The sequence below is a fragment of the Orcinus orca genome, chromosome 2 (genome assembly GCF_937001465.1).
Source record: "Orcinus orca chromosome 2, mOrcOrc1.1, whole genome shotgun sequence".
NCBI classification, from domain to species: Eukaryota; Metazoa; Chordata; class Mammalia; order Artiodactyla; family Delphinidae; genus Orcinus; species Orcinus orca.
The window spans coordinates 134,388,244-134,409,268 of NC_064560.1; the positions used below are offsets into that span (position 1 = coordinate 134,388,244).

General features: G+C 38.3%; 1 protein-coding gene and 1 pseudogene across 6 annotated transcripts in view; both read right to left on the reverse strand.

Moving 5' to 3' along the window:
* Nucleotides 1-21,025, reverse strand: part of STRN3 (striatin 3) — a 114,074-nt gene that overhangs the window by 75,923 nt on the left and 17,126 nt on the right. Inside the window, exon 1 of one of the 6 annotated variants that reach the window (XM_049706791.1) lies at nt 3,048-3,312. The exons of the other annotated variants lie outside the window; for them this stretch is intronic. The gene's annotated coding sequence lies outside the window, so the exon portion shown is untranslated. Of the gene's footprint in view, nt 1-3,047; nt 3,313-21,025 lie in introns of those variants that run through there. 6 annotated transcript variants of the gene reach the window in all.
* Nucleotides 13,197-20,329, reverse strand: LOC117197573 (heparan sulfate 2-O-sulfotransferase 1-like; annotated as a pseudogene).

Below are 21,025 nucleotides of genomic sequence, written 5' to 3' on the forward strand. Positions count from 1 at the left end.
AAGCCATATTGTGAAAGGCCTTATTAGAAAATACCACTAAAAAGCTGTATTTGAATATATCAATACATATAACATAATGTATAGACACTAAAAAATTTTATGAAGACCTCTTCTGGATACTCCCTGACAAAACAGTGGAGATAATACATAGTACAGGGAAAGCTCAATAACAACAAATAACCCAATTAAAAAATGAGCAAAGGATGTGAATAGATACTTCTCCAAAGACGATACAAAATGGCCAATAAGCACATGAAAAGATGATCAACACCACTAATCACTAAGGAAATGGAAATCAAAACCACAGTGAGATATCAACTCACATATATTAGGATGATGGCTATTCAAAAAACAGAAAATAATAAGTGGTGACAATGACACAGAGAAACTGAAACCCTTGTGCACTGTTTGTGGGACTGTAAAAGGGTGCAGGTGTGGGAAAGAGTACACCAGTTCCTTAAAAAATTAAAAACAGAATTATCATGATCCAGCAATTTCACTTCTAGGTATACATCCAAAAGAATTGAAAGAAGGTTCTCACAGAGAGATTTGTGCACCCATATTCACAGCAGCACTAGTCACAACAGTCGAAAAGGGGAAGCAACCCAAGTGTCCATCACAGATGGATGGATAAACAAACTGTGGTATATAAATACAATGGAATATTATTCATCCTTAAAAAGGAAGGAAATTCTGATGCTTGGATATACCTTGAGGACACTATAGTATATGAAATAAGCCAGTCACAAAGAGACAAGTAATGTATGATTCCACCTACAGGAGGTATCTAGAGTAGTCAAATTCACAGAAAAAGAAAGTAGAATAGTGGTGGCCAGGGGCTTGAGGAAGGGTAACTGGGTTGTTGTTTAATGCGTACAGAGTTTCAGTTTTACAACATGAAACAATTCTGGAGATTGGCTCAACAACAATGTGAATACACTTAACACCACTTAACCGTATACTTAGAAAAATGATAAATTTTATGTTATAGGCTTCTAACACACACACACACACGTTCCTTGTATCCAATACCTACCTTTCCAAAGAGAATCAATGCATGATTGTCTTGTTTCACCTCCTCACCTGAAGTATAGTTGATTTACAATGTTTCAGGAATACAGTGAAGTGATTCACTTTATTTATGTGTATATATATACGCATATATATTCATACACTTTTCAGATTCTTTTCCATTATAGGTTATAAGAAGATACTGAACACAGTTTCCTGTGCTACACAGTTGGCCCTTGTTTATTTTATATATATATTTATATATTTTATATATATATATATATACACACACATACACACACACACATGTGTGTGTGTGTGTGTGTGTGTGTACCTTAATCCCAAATTCCCAAGTTATCCCTTCGCCCTCCACCTTTCCCCTTTGGTAACCACAAGTTTGTTTTCAGTGACGCCACTGGTATGTTTTAAAGCAATTCTCAGATATCTTATTTCACCCAAAAATACTTCACTATATTTTGCTAACAAATATTTAGTTTACAGGGAAAAAATGCCATTACCACAGCTAACAAAATTAAATAATATTAATATTTTTATTATATTTGTTATGGTGATCTGTAGTCAGTGATCTTTGATGTTACTACTACCACTGCTGATACTACTACCACTGCTGAAGGCTCAGATGATGGTTAGCATTTTTTAGCAGTAAAGTATTTTTAAAATAAAAAAAAAGTCTACAGATAATAAATGCTGGAGAGGGTGTGGAGAAAAGGGAACCCTCATACACTGTTGGTGGGAATGTAAATTGATACAGCCGCTATGGAGAACAGTATGGAGGTTCCTCAGAAAACTAAAAATATTGAATACAATTACCATATGATCCAGCAATCCCACTCCTGTTAATATATGTGGAAAAGACAAAAACTCTGATACATGCACCCCAATGTTTACAGCAGCATTATTAACAATAACCAAGTGCTCATCACCAGAAAACTAGTTTAAGAAGATGTGGGGGGTGTGTGTGTGTGTGTGTATACACACATAATGGAATATTACACATATACATATATATTCCATTTGTAACAACATGGATGAACCTAGAGAATATCACACTAAGTGAAGTCAGAGAAAGACAAATTATATGATATCACTTATTGTGGAATCTAAAAAATGATACAAATGAACTTATTTACAAAACAGAAACAGACTCACAGACATGGAAAACAAACTTATGGTTATCAAAGGGGAAGGGAGGGTATAAATTAGGAGTTTGGGATTAACAGATACACAATACTATATATAAAACAAATAAACAAGGACCCACTGTATAGCACAGGGAACTATATTCAATGTCTTGTAATAACCTATAATGGAAAAGAATCTGAAAAAGAATATACATGTATGTGTGTGTGGTTATAGATTTAAAACAATCTTTTTGCTGTAACCTGACACTAACAACATGGTAAATCAACTATACCTCAAAAAAATATATACACATATCTTTATAAGGTTTTTTTGTCAAATCAGGTCCACATGTTGCATTTGGTTATGTCTCTTAAGGGTGGAGAATATTAATACCATGGAAAATTGTTTTTAAGTGAAAAAAGGAACACAGGAATAGAAAATACAATGTTGAGATTGGTTCAAGGTGGCAGGGTAGAAGGACGTGCACCGGAACCACAACTAACTGCTGAGCAATCATTGACAGGAAGACACTGGAACTCACCAAAAAAGATATCCCACATCCAAAGACAAAGGAGAAGCCGCAATGAGATGGTAGGAGGGAGGCAATCACAATAAAATCACATCCCATAACTGGTGGGCGACTCACAAACCGGAAAACAATTATACCACAGAAGTCCACACACTGGAGTGAAGGTTCTGAGCCTCACGTCAGGCTTCCCAACCTGTGGGTCCGGCAACGGGAGGAGGAATTCCTAGAGAATCAGACATTGAAGGCTAGTGGGATTTGACTGCAGGACTTCGACAGGACTGGGGGAAACAGAGACTCCACTCCTGGAGGGCACACACAAAATAGTGTGAGCATCAGGACCCAGGGGAGACTGAACCACACCTACCTGCTAGTGTTGGAGTGTCTCCTGCAGAGGCAGCGGGTGGCTGTGGCTCACCGTGGGGACAAGGACACTGGCAGCAAAGTTCTGGGAAGTACTCCTTGGTGTGAGCCCTCCCAGAGTTGGCCATTAGCCCAACCAAAGAGCCCAGGTAGGCTCCAGTGTTGGGTTGCCTCGGGCCAAACAACCAACAGGGAGGGAAGCCAGCCCCACCCATCAGCAGTCAAGCAGATTAAAGTTTTACTGAGCTCTGCCCACCAGAGCAACACCCAGCTCTACCCACCACCAGTCCCTCCCATCAGGAAACTTAAACAAGCCTCTTAGATAGCCTCATCCACCAGAGGGCAGGCAGCAGAAGCAAAAAGAACTACAATCCTGGGCTTCCCTGGTGGCACAGTGGTTGAGAGTCCACCTGCCCAGGTGAAACGAGTTTGTGCCCTGGTCCGGGAAGATCCCACATGCCATGGAGCGGCTGGGCCCATGAGCCATGGCTGCTGAGCCTGCGCGTCCGGAGCGTGTGCTCCGCAACAGGAGAGGCCACAACAGTGAGAGGCCCTCGTATTGCAAAAAACAAACAAACAAACAAACAAAACAAAACAAAACAAAAAAAACTACAATCCTGCAGCCTGCGGAACAAAAACCACACACACAGAAAGATAGATAGAGAAGATGAAAAGGCAGAGGGCTATGTACCAGATGAAGGAACAAGATAAAACCCCAGAAAAACAACTAAATGAAGTGGAGATAGGCAACCTTCCAGAAAAAGAATTCAGAATAATGATAGTGAAGATGATCCAGGACCTCGGAAAAAGAATGGAGGCAAAGATCGAGAAGATGGAAGAAATGTTGAACAATACAATACAGAGATGAACAATACAATAACTGAAATAAAAACTACACGAAAAGGAATCAATTGCAGAATAATTGAGGCAGAAGAACAGATAAGTCACCTGGAAGACAGAATGGTGGAATTCACTGCTGCAGAACAGAATAAAGAAAAAAGAATGAAAATAAGTGAAGACAGCCTAAGAGACCTCTGGGACAACATTAAACGTAACAACATTCGCATTATAGGGGTCCCAGAAGGAGGAGAGAGAGAAAGGACCTGAGAAAATATTTGAAGAGATTATAGTAGAAAACTTCCCTAACATGGGAAAGGAAATAGCCACCCAAGTCCAGGAATCACAGCGAGTCCCATACAGGATAAACCCAAGGAGAAACATGCCAGGACACACAGTAATCAAATTGGCAAAAATTAAAGACAAAGAAAAATTATTGAAAGCAACAAGGGAAAAACGACAAATAACATACAAGGGAACTCCCATAAGGTTAACAGCTGATTTCTCAGCAGAAACTCTACAAGCCAGAAGGGAGTGGCATGACATACTTAAAGTGATGAAAGGGAAGAACCTACAACCAAGAGTACTCTACCTGGCAAGGATCTCATTCAGATTTGATGGAGAAACCAAAAGCTTTAGAGACAAGCAAAAGCTTTAGAGACAAGCAAAAGCTATGAGAATTCAGCACCACCAAACCACCTCTACAACAAACGCTAAAGGAACTTCTCTAAGTGGGAAACACAAGAGAAGAAAAGGACCTGCAAAAACAAACCCAAAACAATTAAGGAAATGGTCATAGGAACATACATATCGATAATTACCTTAGACGTGAATGGATTAAATGCTCCAACCAAAGGACACAGGCTTGCTGAATGGATACAAAAACAAGACCCATCTATATGCTGTCTACAAGAGACCCACTTCAGACCTAGGGACACATACAGACTGAAAGTGAGGGGATGGAAAAAGATATTCCATGCAAATGGAAATCAAAAGAAAGCTGGAGTAGCAATACTCATATCAGATAAAATAGACTTTAAAATAAAGAATGTTACAAGAGACAAGGAAGGACACTACATAATGATCAAGGGATCAATCCAAGAAGATATAACAAATATAAATATATATGCACCCCACATAGGAGCACCTCAATACATAAAGCAACTGCTAACAACTCTAAAAGAGGAAATGGACAGTAACACAATAAATAGTGGGGGACTTTAACACCTCACTTACACCAATGGACAGATCATCCAAAATGAAAATAAATAAGGAAACAGAAGCTTTAAATGACACAACAGACCAGATAGATTTAATTGGTATTTATAGAACATTCCATCCAAAAACAGCAGATTACACTTTTTTCTCAAGTGCGCACAGAACGTTCTCCAGGATAGATCACATCCTGGGTCACAAATCAAGCCTCAGTAAATTTAAGAAAATTGAAATCATATCAAGCATCTTTTCTGACCACAACGCTACGAGACTACAAATCAATTACAGGGAAAAAAACGTAAAAAACACAAACACACGGAGGCTAAACGTTACTAAATAACCAAGAGATCACTGAAGAAATCAAAGAGGAAATCAAAAGATACCTAGAGACAAATGACAATGAAAACAAGATGATCCATAACCTATGGGATGCAGCAAAAGCAGTTCTAAGAGGGAAGTTTATACAAGCCTACCTCAAGTAACAAGAAAAATCTCAAGTAAACAATCTAACCTTACACCTAAAGGAACTAGAGAAAGAAGAACAAACAAAACCCAAAGTTAGCAGAAGGAAAGAAATCATAAAGATCAGAGCAGAAATAAATGAAATAGAAACAATGAAAATAGCAGAGATCAATAAAACTAAAAGCTGGTTCTCTTAGAATATAAACAAAATTGATAAACCTTTAGCCAGACTCATCAAGAGGAGGGAGGACTCAAATCAATAAAATTAAAAATGAAAAAGGAGAAGTTAAAACAGACACTGCAGAAACACAAAGCATCCTAAGAGACTACTACAAGCAACTCTATGCCATTAAAATGGAAAACCTGGAAGAAATGGACAAATTCTTACAAAGGTGTAACGTCCCAAGACTGAACCAGGAAGAAATAGAAAATATGAACAGACCGATCACAAGTAATGAAACTGAGACTGTGAGATGCAGAAAAAGTTGTTGACAAAATTCAACAACCATTTATGATAAAAACTCTCCAGAAAGTAGGCACAGAGGGAACCTACCTCAACATAATAAAGGCCATATACAACAAACCCACAGCAAACACCATTCTCAATGGTGAAAAACTGAAAGCATTTCCTCTAAGATCAGGAACAAGACAAGGATGTCCACACTCGCCACTATTATTCAACATAGTTTTGGAAGTCCTAGCCACGGTAATCAGAGAAGAAAAAGAAATAAAAGGAATAAAAATTGGAAAAGAAGTAGTAAAACTGTCACTGTTTGTAGATGACATGATACTATACATAGAGAATCCTAAAGATGCCACTAGAAAACTACTAGAGCTGATCAATGAATTTGGTAAAGTTGCAGGATACAAAATTAACGCACAGAAATCTCTTGCATCCCTATACACTAACAACGAAAGATCAGAAAGAGAAATTAAGGAAACAATCCCATTCACCACTGCAACAAAAAGAATAAAATACCTAGGAATAAACCTACCTAAGGAGGTAAAAGACCTGTACTCAGAAAACTATAAGACACTGATGAGAGAAATCAAAGATGACACAAACAGATGGAGAGATATACCATGTTCTCGGATTGGAAGAATCAATACTGTGAAAATGACTATACTACCCAAAGCAATCTACAGATTCAATGCAATCCCTATCAAATTACCAGTGGCAGTTTTTACAGAACTAGAACAAAAAATCTTAAAATTTGTATGGAGACAGAGAAGACCCCAAACAGACAAAGCAGTCTTGAGTGAAAAAAATGGAGCTGGAGAAATCAGACTCCCTGACTTCAGGCTACTACAAAGCTACAGTAATCAAGACAATATGGTACTGGCACAAAAACAGAAACATAGATCAATGGAACAGGACAGAAAGCCCAAAGATAAACCCACATACGTACGGTCAACTAATCTATGACAAAGGAGGCAAGGATATACAATGGAGAAAAGACAGTCTCTTCAATAAGTGGTGCTGGGAAAACTAGACAGCTACATGTAAAAGAATGAAATTATCCCTAACACCATACACAAAAATAAACTCAAAATGGATTAGAGACCTAAATGTAAGAGTGGACAATATAAAACTCTTACAGGAAAATATAGGAAGAACACTCTTTGACATAAATCACAGCAAGATCTTTTTTGATCCACCTCCTAGCTTAATGGAAATAAAAACAAAAATAAACAAATGGGATCTAATGAAACTTAAAAGCTTTTGCACAGCAAAGGGAACTACAAACAAGACGAAAAGACAACCCTCAGAATGGAAAAAAATATTTGTAAACAAATCAACGGACAAAGGATTAATCTCCAAAATATATAAACAGCTCATGCAGCTCCATATTAAAAAAACAAACAACCCAATCCAAAAATGGGCAGAAGACCTAAACAGACATTTCTCCAAAGACATATAGATGGCCAAGAAGCACATGAAAAGCTGCTCAACATCACTAATTATTAGAGAAATGCAAGTCAAAACTACAATCAGGTATCAACCTCACACCAGTTAGAAAAGGTATCATCAGAAAATCTAGAAACGACAAGTGCTGGAGAGGATGTGGAGAAAAGGGAACTCTCTTGCACTGTTGGTGGGAATGTAAATTGATACAGCCACTATGGAGAACAGTATGGAGGTTCCTTAAAAAACTAAAATAGAATTACCATATGACCCAGCAATCCCACTACTAGGCATATACCCAGAGAAAACCATAATTCAAAATGACACATGCACCCCAATGTTCACTGCAGCACTATTTACAATAGCCAGGTCATGGAAGCAACCTAAATGCCCATTGACAGATGAATGGATAAAGAAGATGTGGTACATATATAGAATGGAATATTACTCAGCCATGAAAAGGAATGAAATTGGCTCATTTGTAGATACGTGGGTGGATCTAGAGACTGTCACACAGAGAGAAGTCAGAAAGAGAAAAACAAATATTGTATATTAACGCATGCATGTAGAATCTAGAAAAATGGTACAGATGAGCTGGTTTGCAGGGTAGAAATAGAGATACAGATGTCAAGAACAAACGTATGGACACCAAGGGGGGAAAGTGGTGGGGTGTTGGGGGGTGGGGGTGGGATGAATTGGGAAATTGGGATTGACATATATACACTAATATATATAAAACAGATAACTAGTAAGAACCTACTATATAAAAAATAAATTAAATAAAACTCAAAAATTCAAAAAAAAAGGTAAAAATAAAACCACTGCTTAAAAAAAAGAGAAAATACAATGTTGAGTGGAAAAAAAATCTGGACATTTACCGTAAAATTAGTTAAAATGTAAAAACAGACGAAATAATCTGTGATGTAGAAGTCAGAATAGTAGTTACTTCTAGGGGCTGGCGGGAGAGACTAAGTGAAAACGAGGTGGACACATATAGGGCACTGGCAATATTATCTTGATTTGAGTGGTATTTACATTGGTGTATAATTTGTAAAAATTCATCAAGTTATATACTTAAAATTGGAGTACTTTACTAAGTGGATGTTATACTTCAATTTACAAGTTCAGGCAAAAATACATTAAAAGTATCACTCTCACATACATACCCGAATGCCAAAATACTAATAATGGTTATCTCTGGGTGGTGAGATAAGCAATTTTCATTTTCTTTTCTAGGCTTTTCTATAGTCCCCCCAATTAAAAGAAAAATATTTTAAAATGAAGAATGTTGCTATTGAAAATTCCCTGGCCATCCAGTGGTTAGGACTCGGCGCTTTCACTGCAGTGGCCTGGGTTCAATCCCTTTCTGAGAATTAAGATCCTGTAAGCCGCAGCATGGCCGAAAAAAAAAAAAAAGAATGTTGCTATCAATTTTAACATCCCCTCTAAACATTCATTAATCTTCTCTCTTCTCACACTGATAAAATATGCATAATTTTTTCTTCCACACAATTTGTCCTCCTGCTGGATTTCAGGTTTTGAACAGCCCTGTTACTAGTTAAATGAGTATTAAAATCCAACTTTTGACCCCTGGCTAAAGAAATATAGACCTTATATTTACACTCTGCATAATATATAGTTGTCTAAGTGCAATGCGCTTGTGTAAGCATGGGAGATACATGCGTGTACACACACACACACACACACACACACACACACACACACACACCCCTTATTCTCAACTCAGCAACCAGTGCACTCCTCCCCACAAAAAGCCAGACACATCACTTATGCTCAAAATTCTGCCATGGCTACCCATCTTACCCAGAATAAAAGCCCAAATCCTTATGATGGCCAACAAAGTCCTAATTGTCTGGTCCTTTTTACATCTCAGGTATCCTTTCCCACCACTCTTCCCCCGTGGACTTCACTCCACCTTAACCACATGGGTCATCTTGCTAGTTTCTGAATCCATCAAGCACGCACCTATTTGCCTTGGGGCCTTTTCCACTAACAGCAATGCCAGCAAGTTCTTCCTTCACACAAATTAACTCCATTACCAAAACTTTGCTCAAATGTCCTCTTCTCAGTGACACCTATCCTAACTATCCTTTTAAAAATTACAAACTGTTCCACATCCCCATATACTCTTTTTTAAAAAATTTATTTATTTATTTATTTATGGCTGCGTTGGGTCTTTGTTGTTGCGCGTGGGCTTTCTCTAGTTGCAGTGAGTAGGAGCTATTCTTCTTTGCGGTGCACAGGCTTCTCATTGCGGTGGCTTCTCTTGCTGCGGAGCACGGGCTCCAGGCGCGTGGGCTTCAGTAGTTGTGGCGCACGGGCTTAGTTGCTCCGTGGCTTGTGGGATCTTCCCGGACCAGGGCTCGAACCCATGTTCCCTGCATTGGCAGGGGATCCTTAACCACTGCGCCACCAGGGAAGCCCTCCCCATATACTCTTAATTGCCCTAACCCTCCTCTACTTTTTTCTCTTACCACAACACTTAATCACTTTCTAACAAAAATTTCTTCTTTATCTATTCATACAGTTTCTCAACAATTTATTTACATGTTATTGCTTGTTTCCTCCCACCCTCAGACCCCACAAGAATCTAAGTTTCATGAGAGCAGGAATATTTGATTGTTTAGTTCATGGTTATATCCCAAGCATTTAGAACAGTGTGTGGCAACTAGCAGGCCAGGAAGAAAGGGCGGGGGGCGGGGGGGACAGGTGGAGGGGTGAGGAAGGAAGGAAAGAAAAAAAAGTCCAGTGGAAAGTTTAATGACATACATATAGATTAAAATTAGAAGGAAAATGGTGGTGACAAACGATATCTTATTAAGATTATAAATTAAAATTAGTGAAATATCTCAATTGAGATATTGAGTACTCACTCAGTAAAACTTCTATACTCAGCTGAATTCATCACAATTATTTTCATACACATTTATATTCCCCTATTATATAATAATGTGAGTAAACTACAAGTTGTGCCTGACCCCAAAACAGGTATTTATCTACAATTAGATTTATCGAGTAGATCTTACCAGGTAGATCATGACTAGTCCATCATAAATACTTAAACTCTACTAAATAGCAATCTGACAAAATTTCAACTTACAAAACAAATTAGCAGGTTTTTCATTACAAGATTCACTACAGAATTTTTTTCAAGAGTTAGAACATTCAAAAGAATTCAATATAGCATGAGAAATAGAGTGAATCTTTGAAGACTGAAATTATCATAACTTCCTCCCAGGAGTCAATGGCATCAAACCCTTTATTCAGAAGAAACCTAATTCCTATTATTATAATTTATAATATTTTTCTTCTACACAAGAAAATCTCCCCTTTCCTCCTTCCTTGCCTACACACACACATATATTAATATGACTGCACATTCATTAAAACTTTCATAAAGTTTTAAGTATGTACTTTTAGGTAGCCCAACATCAACTTAGAACTCTGAAGAAAGACATTCTCAAACTTCAGTAATATACAGACCCCTTAAAAAAGGAGAAACGTTCCTGCAGTTTCCAGTTATTTACAAAAGTTGTAATCCTAACGTTATTTAAACCTATGCAAACACAAACTTTTTAAAAATTAATTTTTATCACAGTATAGTTGATAAACATAAACCTTTAAGTAAACTCTTTATGCACACAGATCTTACATAAATACAGAAAGTCAGATAAACCAAAAACCAAATACAAAACTTCTAAATAAAATTCAATTTAACACGAACACTTAAAAAATAAATGGCATGGTTTTGCTGAATAAATCTCTGCTCACAACACAAAAATGGCACTAACTGAACCACCATAAGCTTCCTTTAAGATTGGAATGCCTGTACTACTAAATGGTAATAAGGCAGGTAAATTTTTCTCAGTTTCACATTATTATGAAACATTAATTCCTGATGTTAAAAAAGCATTTGGTCTTCAGTTAACTCAAAAGCATCTTATTCATTAAGACTAGTACTTCTATTCTTTTCCTTAATATTAGTCCCTAACAATCAAAACAGTAACACTTGGCACCACCAAAATCTAACACATATTCTAACCCCAGCATCAAGTGAAAGTATTCAATTATGACTCAGGTGATCCAGAACATGTTTAAGATAATCTACCATTGAAAATAAAACACTAAATTTTAAAATTGTAGAGCACTTTCAGACCTCATTTGATAATCATACGTTCACTGTATGATCCTGCCAGCAAATAGTGAAGAGTTTCCATTATCTGATAACCCATAGTCATCAGGAAGAAGTTTCCAAAGATAACTGTGGAATCATCTTCCAGAAAGGTTAAAAATAAATCAGATTCATCTGTCCAAAATGATTTCAGGACTGATGAAAATGATATACTCCAAAAGTTGGCTTTATTATTATTGCTGTTGTCATCACTGAAGCATCTGCATACTGTTTACCATGGTTGCCAGGAGCAACAAAATGACTTTAAAAGCCATAAAAAAACTCTTGCTCAGTTTCAGAACCCTAATACTCTTTCCTTAGAAACTATTGTAAGAAACTAAGATAAGGAATACTGATAAAAGGATACTAGTCGGGAGTTTGGAGACCTACATTCGAATCCTCACTTGTCACTAACTAGCTTTATAACCCCTTAGCTCTCATTCTCAGCTTACTCATTTGTCAAATAAGAGGGCTGAATTAGATGTCTTCTTAAGATCTGCTAGTTGTAAATTTCAACCACTAAGATTAGCATTTCAGAATTCTATGATGACACTTCTGATATTAAAATGACACAAATCAAAACTAAAATAGCTCAGTTTTTCAAAAATGCCTTAGGAAAAAATTGTCCATCTTATTATGAGTAAAAATGTATATAGTTCTTAAAAGAATTCTATTTTACAGCTTTCTCATGAGAAAAAACTTATTCATTAAAGTTACAATTTAAAAAAATTTTAGAAGAAAATTATAATTAGAAGAACTCACATAAAGCTATGTAGCAGACACTGATGTGCTATCCAGACCTCCCTTCAGAAATGAAGGATTTATTGTCCAGCTGCTGTCAAACAGCCTTCACCTGTCAGGCCTTTTCAGGAATTGCCTCAGCTAAAGACAGCTGCATGCCCTAGCAGCCTTCATGGAGGGACTGATCAAAACAGGCGTATAAGGGCCCAGCACCCTGTCACAATTTTGGACAACTCCACAGGTTATCCCAGCTTCAGAGTTTCTCAAGGGGGCAACAGTGGCTTTTGTTGATAATACATTACAGCCCAATTTACCCCTTCTGCTTCCTTTCCATTTCGTCTACAGATGTTGATCCTAAGAACATTTCTGCATGCTAATCATAGTTAGCCTACCCAGGGACCCAACTTGCGGCCACTGGTGTTGAGAATGGTCCAAGAAAATAGGCTCTAAAATGAAGTTTTGGAGTTGGATCACCATCCACGTAGCCAGGCAGCTGGCAAAGGACACTATCACTGGTGATGATAGAACAGAAACTGAGCACAAACTGGCAGTGCAATGGCTAAAAGTTCCATTGTTGGTAAACTGGGTATTTATCCAGTATAAGAGAATGCAGATGTTGGCAAACTTTTTTTTTTTTTTTTTTACAGGACCAGATAGTATTTCATATTCTGCTTTGATGTTTTTGTTTTACAACTCTTTAAAAATAGGGCATGACAAAAACAGGCAGATACAAGAGTGGGTTTGGCCAGCAAGCCATAGTTTGCCGAACCCTGAACTTTAAAGGTGCAGTGTATCAGATATTTGAGAAATATAAGGAAAACAGTAATTATAAAGACCATGAAACTGGGTTGCTGTTGCTTTAAAAGCAATTGACTCTTTGGAAAAATATAACAAGAGGTTAAAATGAGTGATAGGGAATTAAAAACTAAATGTGAAAAAGCCAGAAGTTTCTTTGGTAGCATAAAATCTTTAAAAGCAGGAGGCCACAAAAGGCTAAGGGCCAAGACTTAATTGTGTGGCAGGGCTCCAAAGAAAGTTAAAGTCTCAATCTGGATAAGTCTGCTATGCCAAGGTTAAGGCCTGCATAGGAAAAGAGAACACATTGGAACCCTGAAAAAATGGGATAGAGAGATGGGTTGATTAACCTGAAAATTCTCAATCCCCAATCTCCTTGAGCCCTCTGAGCTTGGAGAAGGAATCCACACATCCTTATTAAGTGCAACTGTTATTCTCATCAGCAAGAATTACCAAGTAAAGACCTCTGAAATTCTCTCCTTCATAAAAGCAATGAGAACACTGGCAAAAGCTGGGAGAATCAACTTTTTCAGAACTCTGAAAATTACAAAGAATTGAAGCAATCTGGGGAATGTTTATTCACCAAATAATGGCTGAATCTTGGTAACAACAGCAAGCTTTGTGGTGTTTAACTTACCCTATTTCCATTCTACCCCTTCCTACTTCTGTGAAAACCAACAGCCTGCAGTCATAGTGAATGTCAACAGCCACTGGGCGGGAGAGCAGAACAGGATTGGATCTTCTTAAAAGTCCCACTCCCAGAGAACTGTCATTATTTGACATGTCTCGTAGTTCCTTGGAAGACTCTACTACTACCAAAGTTGTCTTTATGTGGCCTGACTCTGAACTCATCCAGAGCAAACAGCCTTCTTTCTGGTCAAAAACAGTCAGAAGCAACTGTCAAACACTGCAGCTGCCTGAGATTATGGACAATATTTGGGGCAAACAATAGCATAATTAAAAAGCTTAAAAAGAAAAGCTGGGGAATGAGATGTCCATGGGGGCTTTGGAAAGCTCCAATATACTCCTGGGAATCCACACTCACACATAACCTGTGTACATTCTCAGGAAAGACCTGAGAAAGCCCTAAACTCTCACCTCTGGCTAACCTTTAGGCTCTGCACAAGCAAGAAAAGAAAGCTAAGACAGAGTTGTAAATTGCCTAGCTGACTGTTGAAGGCATGTCTCAACATACACATAGAGCCCCTTAGCAAAGACTGGAAGATTTACATGTTTCAGGCATCCAAGGAAACCTATGTCTATTCATTACTTTAACCACTAAGCTAACTGAGCAGAGACTTTAGTGACCACATAAAACAACAGAAAAACAGAGTTTACAGTATTAGTACCAAAAAAGTCACATAAATAAATAAAGAGATAATCAATCAATCTTGGGGAGAGGAGAAAATCTGATTTGTACAGTTGCTACATTATTTAAAAATGTCCAGTTGGCAAAAAATTAAAAGCATGCAAAGAAAGAGAAAGTACAGTCTAAACACACACACACACACACACACACACACAAAGGTGGTGGGCTCATGCAGCAATATCCCTGAGGAAGCCCAGATATTGAACTTACTAGACCAAGACTTTAAATCAGTTAATTTAAGTTTGTTAAAACAACTAAAGCAGGATATGAGAGCAATGTCTCACCCAAATTGACAATCTCAAGAGACAAAAATTATTTTCTAAAAAAGATCAAATAGAAATTATAGATTTGAATAATATAGTAATAAAATAAAAAATTCAATAGAGGGGCTCAATAGTAGATACGAGCAGGCAGAAGAAAGAATCAGCAAACTTGAAAATAAGTCAACTGAGATCAGCCAGTCTCAGGAAGAATAAAGAATGAAAAAAAAATGATCAGAGACTCAGAAATCTGTGGGACACCATTAAGCACACCAACATACACATAAGGAAGAGGAGACAGAGAAAAGGATAGAATATTTGAAGAAATTAAGGCCAAAAATTTCCTAAATTTGAAAAACACATTAATCTACACATCCAAGAGGCTCAAAAAACTTCAGGAGGATAAACTCAAAGGCATCCCACACTGACACACATTAACTGTTGAAAGCTAACAAAAAACAGAAAAAAGCGACTCATCACAAATAAAGGATCCCAAGATCAACAGCTGATTTCTCATCAGAAACCATGGAGGCAATGGGATGATATGCTCAAAGTGGTGTGGGAAAAAAAGACTGTGAACCAGTAATTCCCTATCCAACAAGACTATCCTTCAGAATTGCAGGAGACATTCCTGATCAACAAAACTGAGTAAGCTGTTACCAGTAGACTTGCCCTAAAAGAAATACTAAGAGGAGCACTTCAGCTGAAATGAAATAACACTAAACAGTAATTCAAATCCATATGAAAAATACAGAGCACCAGTACAAGTAACTTCATAGGTAACTATTAAAAACAGTATACATGTATTTGTTTTTCTCTTTTTTTCCTATCTTATTTAAAACACAAAAACATCAAGCAATAATTAGAAAGATGGTTGATAAGTATACAATGGATAAAGATGTAACTTGCAGGATAACAAAACAAAGGAGGGGGAAGGGAATGGAGCTTTATAGAAAAAAGTTTTTATATGCTATTGTAATTGAATTGGTATTCAAACTAGATAAAATGGTAATGACAACCCCCAGAACCATGACTAAGAAAATAACAACAAAAACACAGTAAAAGGGGACTTCCCTAGTGGTCCAGTGGTAAAGAATGTGCCTTGCAATGCAGAGGACGTGGGTTGGATCCCTGGTCAGGGAACCAAGATCCCACATTCCAGGGGGCAACTAAGCCCGTGAGCCACAACTATTGAGCTGGCGCACCTCAACTAGAGCCCAAGTGCCGCAAACCACAGAACCAACATGCTCTGGAACCCGTGTGCCACAACTACAGAGCCCACATGCCCTGGAACCTGCAAGCCACAACTAGAGAAAAGAAAACCCACACGCCACAATGAGAGAAGCCCGCGCACCACAATGAAAGATCCTGCATGCCTCAACGAAGATCCCATATGCCACAACTAAGACCCAACGCAGCCAAAATTTAAAAAATAAATAAATCTTTAAAAAAAATACAGTAAAAGAACAACAAGGAAATTAAAATGGTACGTTAAAAGATATCTGTTTAATACAAAAGAAGGCAGTTAAGAAGGAAGGGAGAAACAAAGGTACCTAATCTCAGCAGTGACGTCTTCCCCAAGGAACCTTTGAAATAGTAATCTCTTACACACAGATCCACTCCTTATCACTCTTCTCTCTGCTTTACTTTCCTCTATAGCACTTATCCTCATCTGACAAACCTTTCTTTCACTTATCCCCTTTCCTCTATAGCACTTAACCCTACCTAACAAACTTTTCTTTCACTTATCCTCTTTCCTCTATAGCACTTATCCCTATCTGACAAACAAAATTTTCTTCCTCGACCCACTAGAATTTAACCTTAATGAGGGCAGTTTTACTTTATTTATAGCTTTATCCTCAGTGCCCCCCACACACCTACTGAGTGCTCAATAAACACCCAATAAATGAACAACCAGTAGAGATAAGCCTTATACGAAATGTCTCCCATTTTAAGAGTGGCCCAAGAAAAACAATATATGTCTACATGTACAATTTGTAGATTTAGTAGCAGGAATATAAAGAACTCCCCATCTGATAGGTTTGCTATTTTCTCTGTTAAGTAGGAGATAAAGACATCCTGCTGAGTCAGAGGGGGAGGTGGTGGTGTTGAAGATTTACAGAGAGTACCTAGCCCTGCACATTTTTGTTGAAATTAGTATCTAAATCAAATTCTGATATTATTGGACACTGCTGCCTTAAATCAGCAGTCATGTGATTTCATGTAAAACTGTACACCAAAAATTCATGCATTCTTATAACTTAAAACAAAAAGTGTTCACACTTTAGAAGGATCAGTAAAAAGAAATGAATGTGTAGAACTCAGTTTGAAAAGAGTGCCACACTAGATGAAGAGTTTATAAAATATATCAATTTTTTTTCCACTGAGAAGATATTTATTAAACACAAATTTATATCAAGATTAACTTTTTTCAGGGCTTCCCTGGTGGCGCAGTGGTTGAGAGTCCGCCTGCCGATGCAGGGGACACGGGTTCATGCCCTGGTCTGGGAAGATCCCACATGCCGCAGACTGGCTGGGCTCGTGAGCCATGGCCGATGCTGAGCCTGCGCTCCGCAACGGGAGAGGCCACAACAGTGAGAGGCCAAACAGATTAACTTTTTCAACCAGCTTTTAAGTGGACCTTTTCTTTGTTAAAAAAACGAATGGTATGAAACTATATGTTAAAGATGTTTCCATGATACCTTACATTTATATAGCACATTAGTTTTCAAAGTGCTTTCACATGCCATCTCATTTAATCCTCACAACACCCCTGTGAGGTAGGTACAGTAGGTATTATCATCCTCATATCAGGATGAGGAAACTGAGGCAGAGAGAGGTTAAGTGACTCATCCGAGATCACACAGCTGATAAGTGGCAGAGCCAGGACAAGAAATCAAGTTTTCTGACTCCTCATCCAGTACTCTTTCCACTATAACTACTGCCCCCAAATATGAATAATGTACTGCATATCAAAATTGAAAGGTTACTGAAGTTCATTTCAGTGATACCTTAACAGTAAAGTTAAATGAGAAATACGAGAACAGTAGGTCTGATGGTTTTACCTGACATAATAAAACTGGTGCAAAACCACTTTTGTCTAATTACTTATAACCTTTTGGTCCAAATACATAAAATATGCAATATTTATAGCATTTTCCTTTTTTTTTTGTAAATACAATGCTTTAAAATACATTATAAAGCACCTTAGTTAAAACAGTCTACAAGTAAAAGTACAGAAGAAGTAGGAAAATCCTACCCATACCACAGCTCACTAACGGAGTTATAATATGGACTCACCAATACCTCAGTTTATACCTTTACAAATAATGGATTGAGAAACAAATACTAAACTTATTTTTCTGATATTCATGTGTGGAAGCCTTAACCAAAACTTCAGGCAATGTCAACATTCTTTGAAGTGTTTCCCCAATCTTAGATATTGGAGAGACAGGAATGAGAAATACTGCTTTGATTCTTTTTACAGTATTAATAATGGTTTAAATTGATTTTTAACACTAACAATCATTTTTTAAAGAAAATTAAAATGACCTACATAAATAAGGGCAGTTCCAACTACAGCAGAAACATTCTTAGCAAACTTGATCAAACATTTCAATAAATTTCATGGGACGTGATTCACAAAAACAAAGTACACACTGCCAAACAGTTAGTAACACTATCCAGTTGTGGTGTATAATGCAAACCTCCAGATGAAGGTGGAAGTAGCAAATGGATTCATCTTCATTCATGGTTAGTTGAAAAAAATGCTTTATCAAAAACAGTATCAGAACTTTTTCTGAAACTGTATTTCAGTATTTAGCCTTCAATTAGACCTGCTATGTGTTTATTTTAGGTGATGTGTAGGTTGTGTCCAAACAGGAGGTTGTAACTCCCACCAAAATTTAACCAGTAAAAAAAAAAAAAAAAGGCTGGAACTTAAACTTCCTAGACCACTGACATATCAGCCAGAATCTACTTCCTTGACATCACTGTCTGTATTCTAACTCGGTTTAATACAAACTGTCTTATACACCCATCAGCAATCCAAGTTGTGGAGCTGAGAACTAAGGTGAAGACAGTCAAAGTTGTAGTTCAAGAATCTAACTGCCACACCTTGTACTCAGTTCGATTTAGGGTAAATCTTTTCATAGAAAAAGTTCTGTGCAAGGATGCAGAGGTCTCCATCTTTTTTTTGTACAGCATGGGCTCTGATAAATTGGAACTGCTTTAGTGCCAACTCATAGAACTCATTCTCCATTTTCCAAATGTCAGACTGCTGTAGTTTTGCAATGGTTTGTTTAGTAGGGAGTTTCTTCTCTGTGGTTTTCCTAAGGTGAGATTTCTTTCCTGTATGATAGCGTTCTGTAGCACCCCTGAAGAACCAGGGCGAAGCTGCCTCCAATAACGTGATAAAATCTTCAAGCTCTTCAGTAACTCCCACCAGAAACTATTCATTAACTAGGTTATATTTGGCTTGATCCATAGCCCACCTGCTTCCTACATTCCAAAATTCTGAGCTGTGGTCACAGAAGAATGGGATTTGAAGCCAGAGCTTCTCTGGAGCACAGTCTGAGCTCCCCTCAGCTACACATTCATCAAAGGTCTTTTTGTCCCCTTGTTTTTGTCTTCTTAACCCCAGTCTATAACCGTCTCCAAATCTCAGAAAGAGTAAGAAACTAGCCTCTCAATAGGATCCCGTATGACATTAATGTAAATTGGCTGCTTCTTCACACCAAATTTTGCAAAATCCAAATAAGAAAGGTGCCTATGATAAAACCCTGGTTTCATCTCTTTCCAGGAAGTTATATTCTTTACAAAGCACACCTGATCTTGCAGTGACATTACTGGATTATTGTTGGTAGTGTTGATGTGAAGAACATGGTATTTATTCTTTACACATAGATCATAAGCAATATTGGTAAAAGAGGTGCTTGCAGTTTTGGGGACTCTGTTATAAATGACCACCATGTCCTCTTCTTCATCTAAAGCTGCATCTTGCCAAGGGCTATCCATCGCATGTTGCTGCTCAATCTCTCGAACTTCATGTCTTGCAATAGCCCTTTCTAGCTTCAACTGGGACTCCTCCAGTTTCTGGATCTGGTTCTCCAAGAAAAGCATTGCCACTGCGAAGGCCACCATCATCAGCAGCTGCAACTTGGACGGCATCATCCTGAGGAGCCCCGGGAAACCTGCTGCTCGCAATCAAGACATACCGCAGGGGGCGGGGATAGGGGCCCAGGAGGCAAGGGAGATGCCGGGAGGAGCCCACCGAGCCAGAGAAAGGCAAGGAGAGCGCGAGAGCAAGAGAACCACCGAAGCGACCCCCCTTCTCGCCTCCCCAGTCCCCCGCCCCCAGGCGCCAGCACCTACACCGCCGGTACTGCTTCTCCTCGGCCGAGGAGGCCTACGCCACGGCTGCCCCCACAAAAGCCCGCGCAGCAAACACAGCGCAAAGCGGCTGCCCGGCTCTCGCCTCCCTCTACTGCCTCAGTCCCCGACCCCCGCGCCCGCCTGCCTGCCCGCCTCCCTCTCTTCCTTCCTTCCTTCCCTCCCTCCCTCCCTCCTTTGCTCGCGGCCACGCTCTGCTCTCCTCCACCAGCGCTTCGGCTGCAGCTGCACCGCCCTTGGCCCCTGGATATATCAATTCTATTAACAAGTAAAAATCAGTTATATCAATAGAAGTGAAAACAGAGTCTTGAAGAGGTATCTGTACACCCATGTTTTAGCAGGATTATTCACAATAGCTAAAAAGTGGAAGCAACCCAACTGTCCATCAGCTGACAAACGGGTAAGCAAACTGTGGTAATGCATATAATGGAATATTATTCACCCTTAAAAAGGGAGGAAATTTTGACACACGCTGAAACATGGATGAACTTTGAGGACATAATGGTAAATAAAATAAACCAGTCGCAAAAAGACAAATACTGAATTATTTCACTTACATGAGGTACCCAGAGTAATCAAATTCACAGAGACACAAAGTAGAACGATGCTTACCAGGGACTAATGGGACAGGGGATAGTTATTGTTTAATATGTATAGAATTTCAGTTTTATAGCATGAAAAGAGTTTTGGAGATGGACTGTGGTGATGGTTGCACAATATGAATGTACTTAATACCACTAAAGTGTATACTTAAAATTAATTAAGATGGGGCTTCCCTGGTGGTGCAGTGGTTGAGAGTCCACCTGCCGATGCA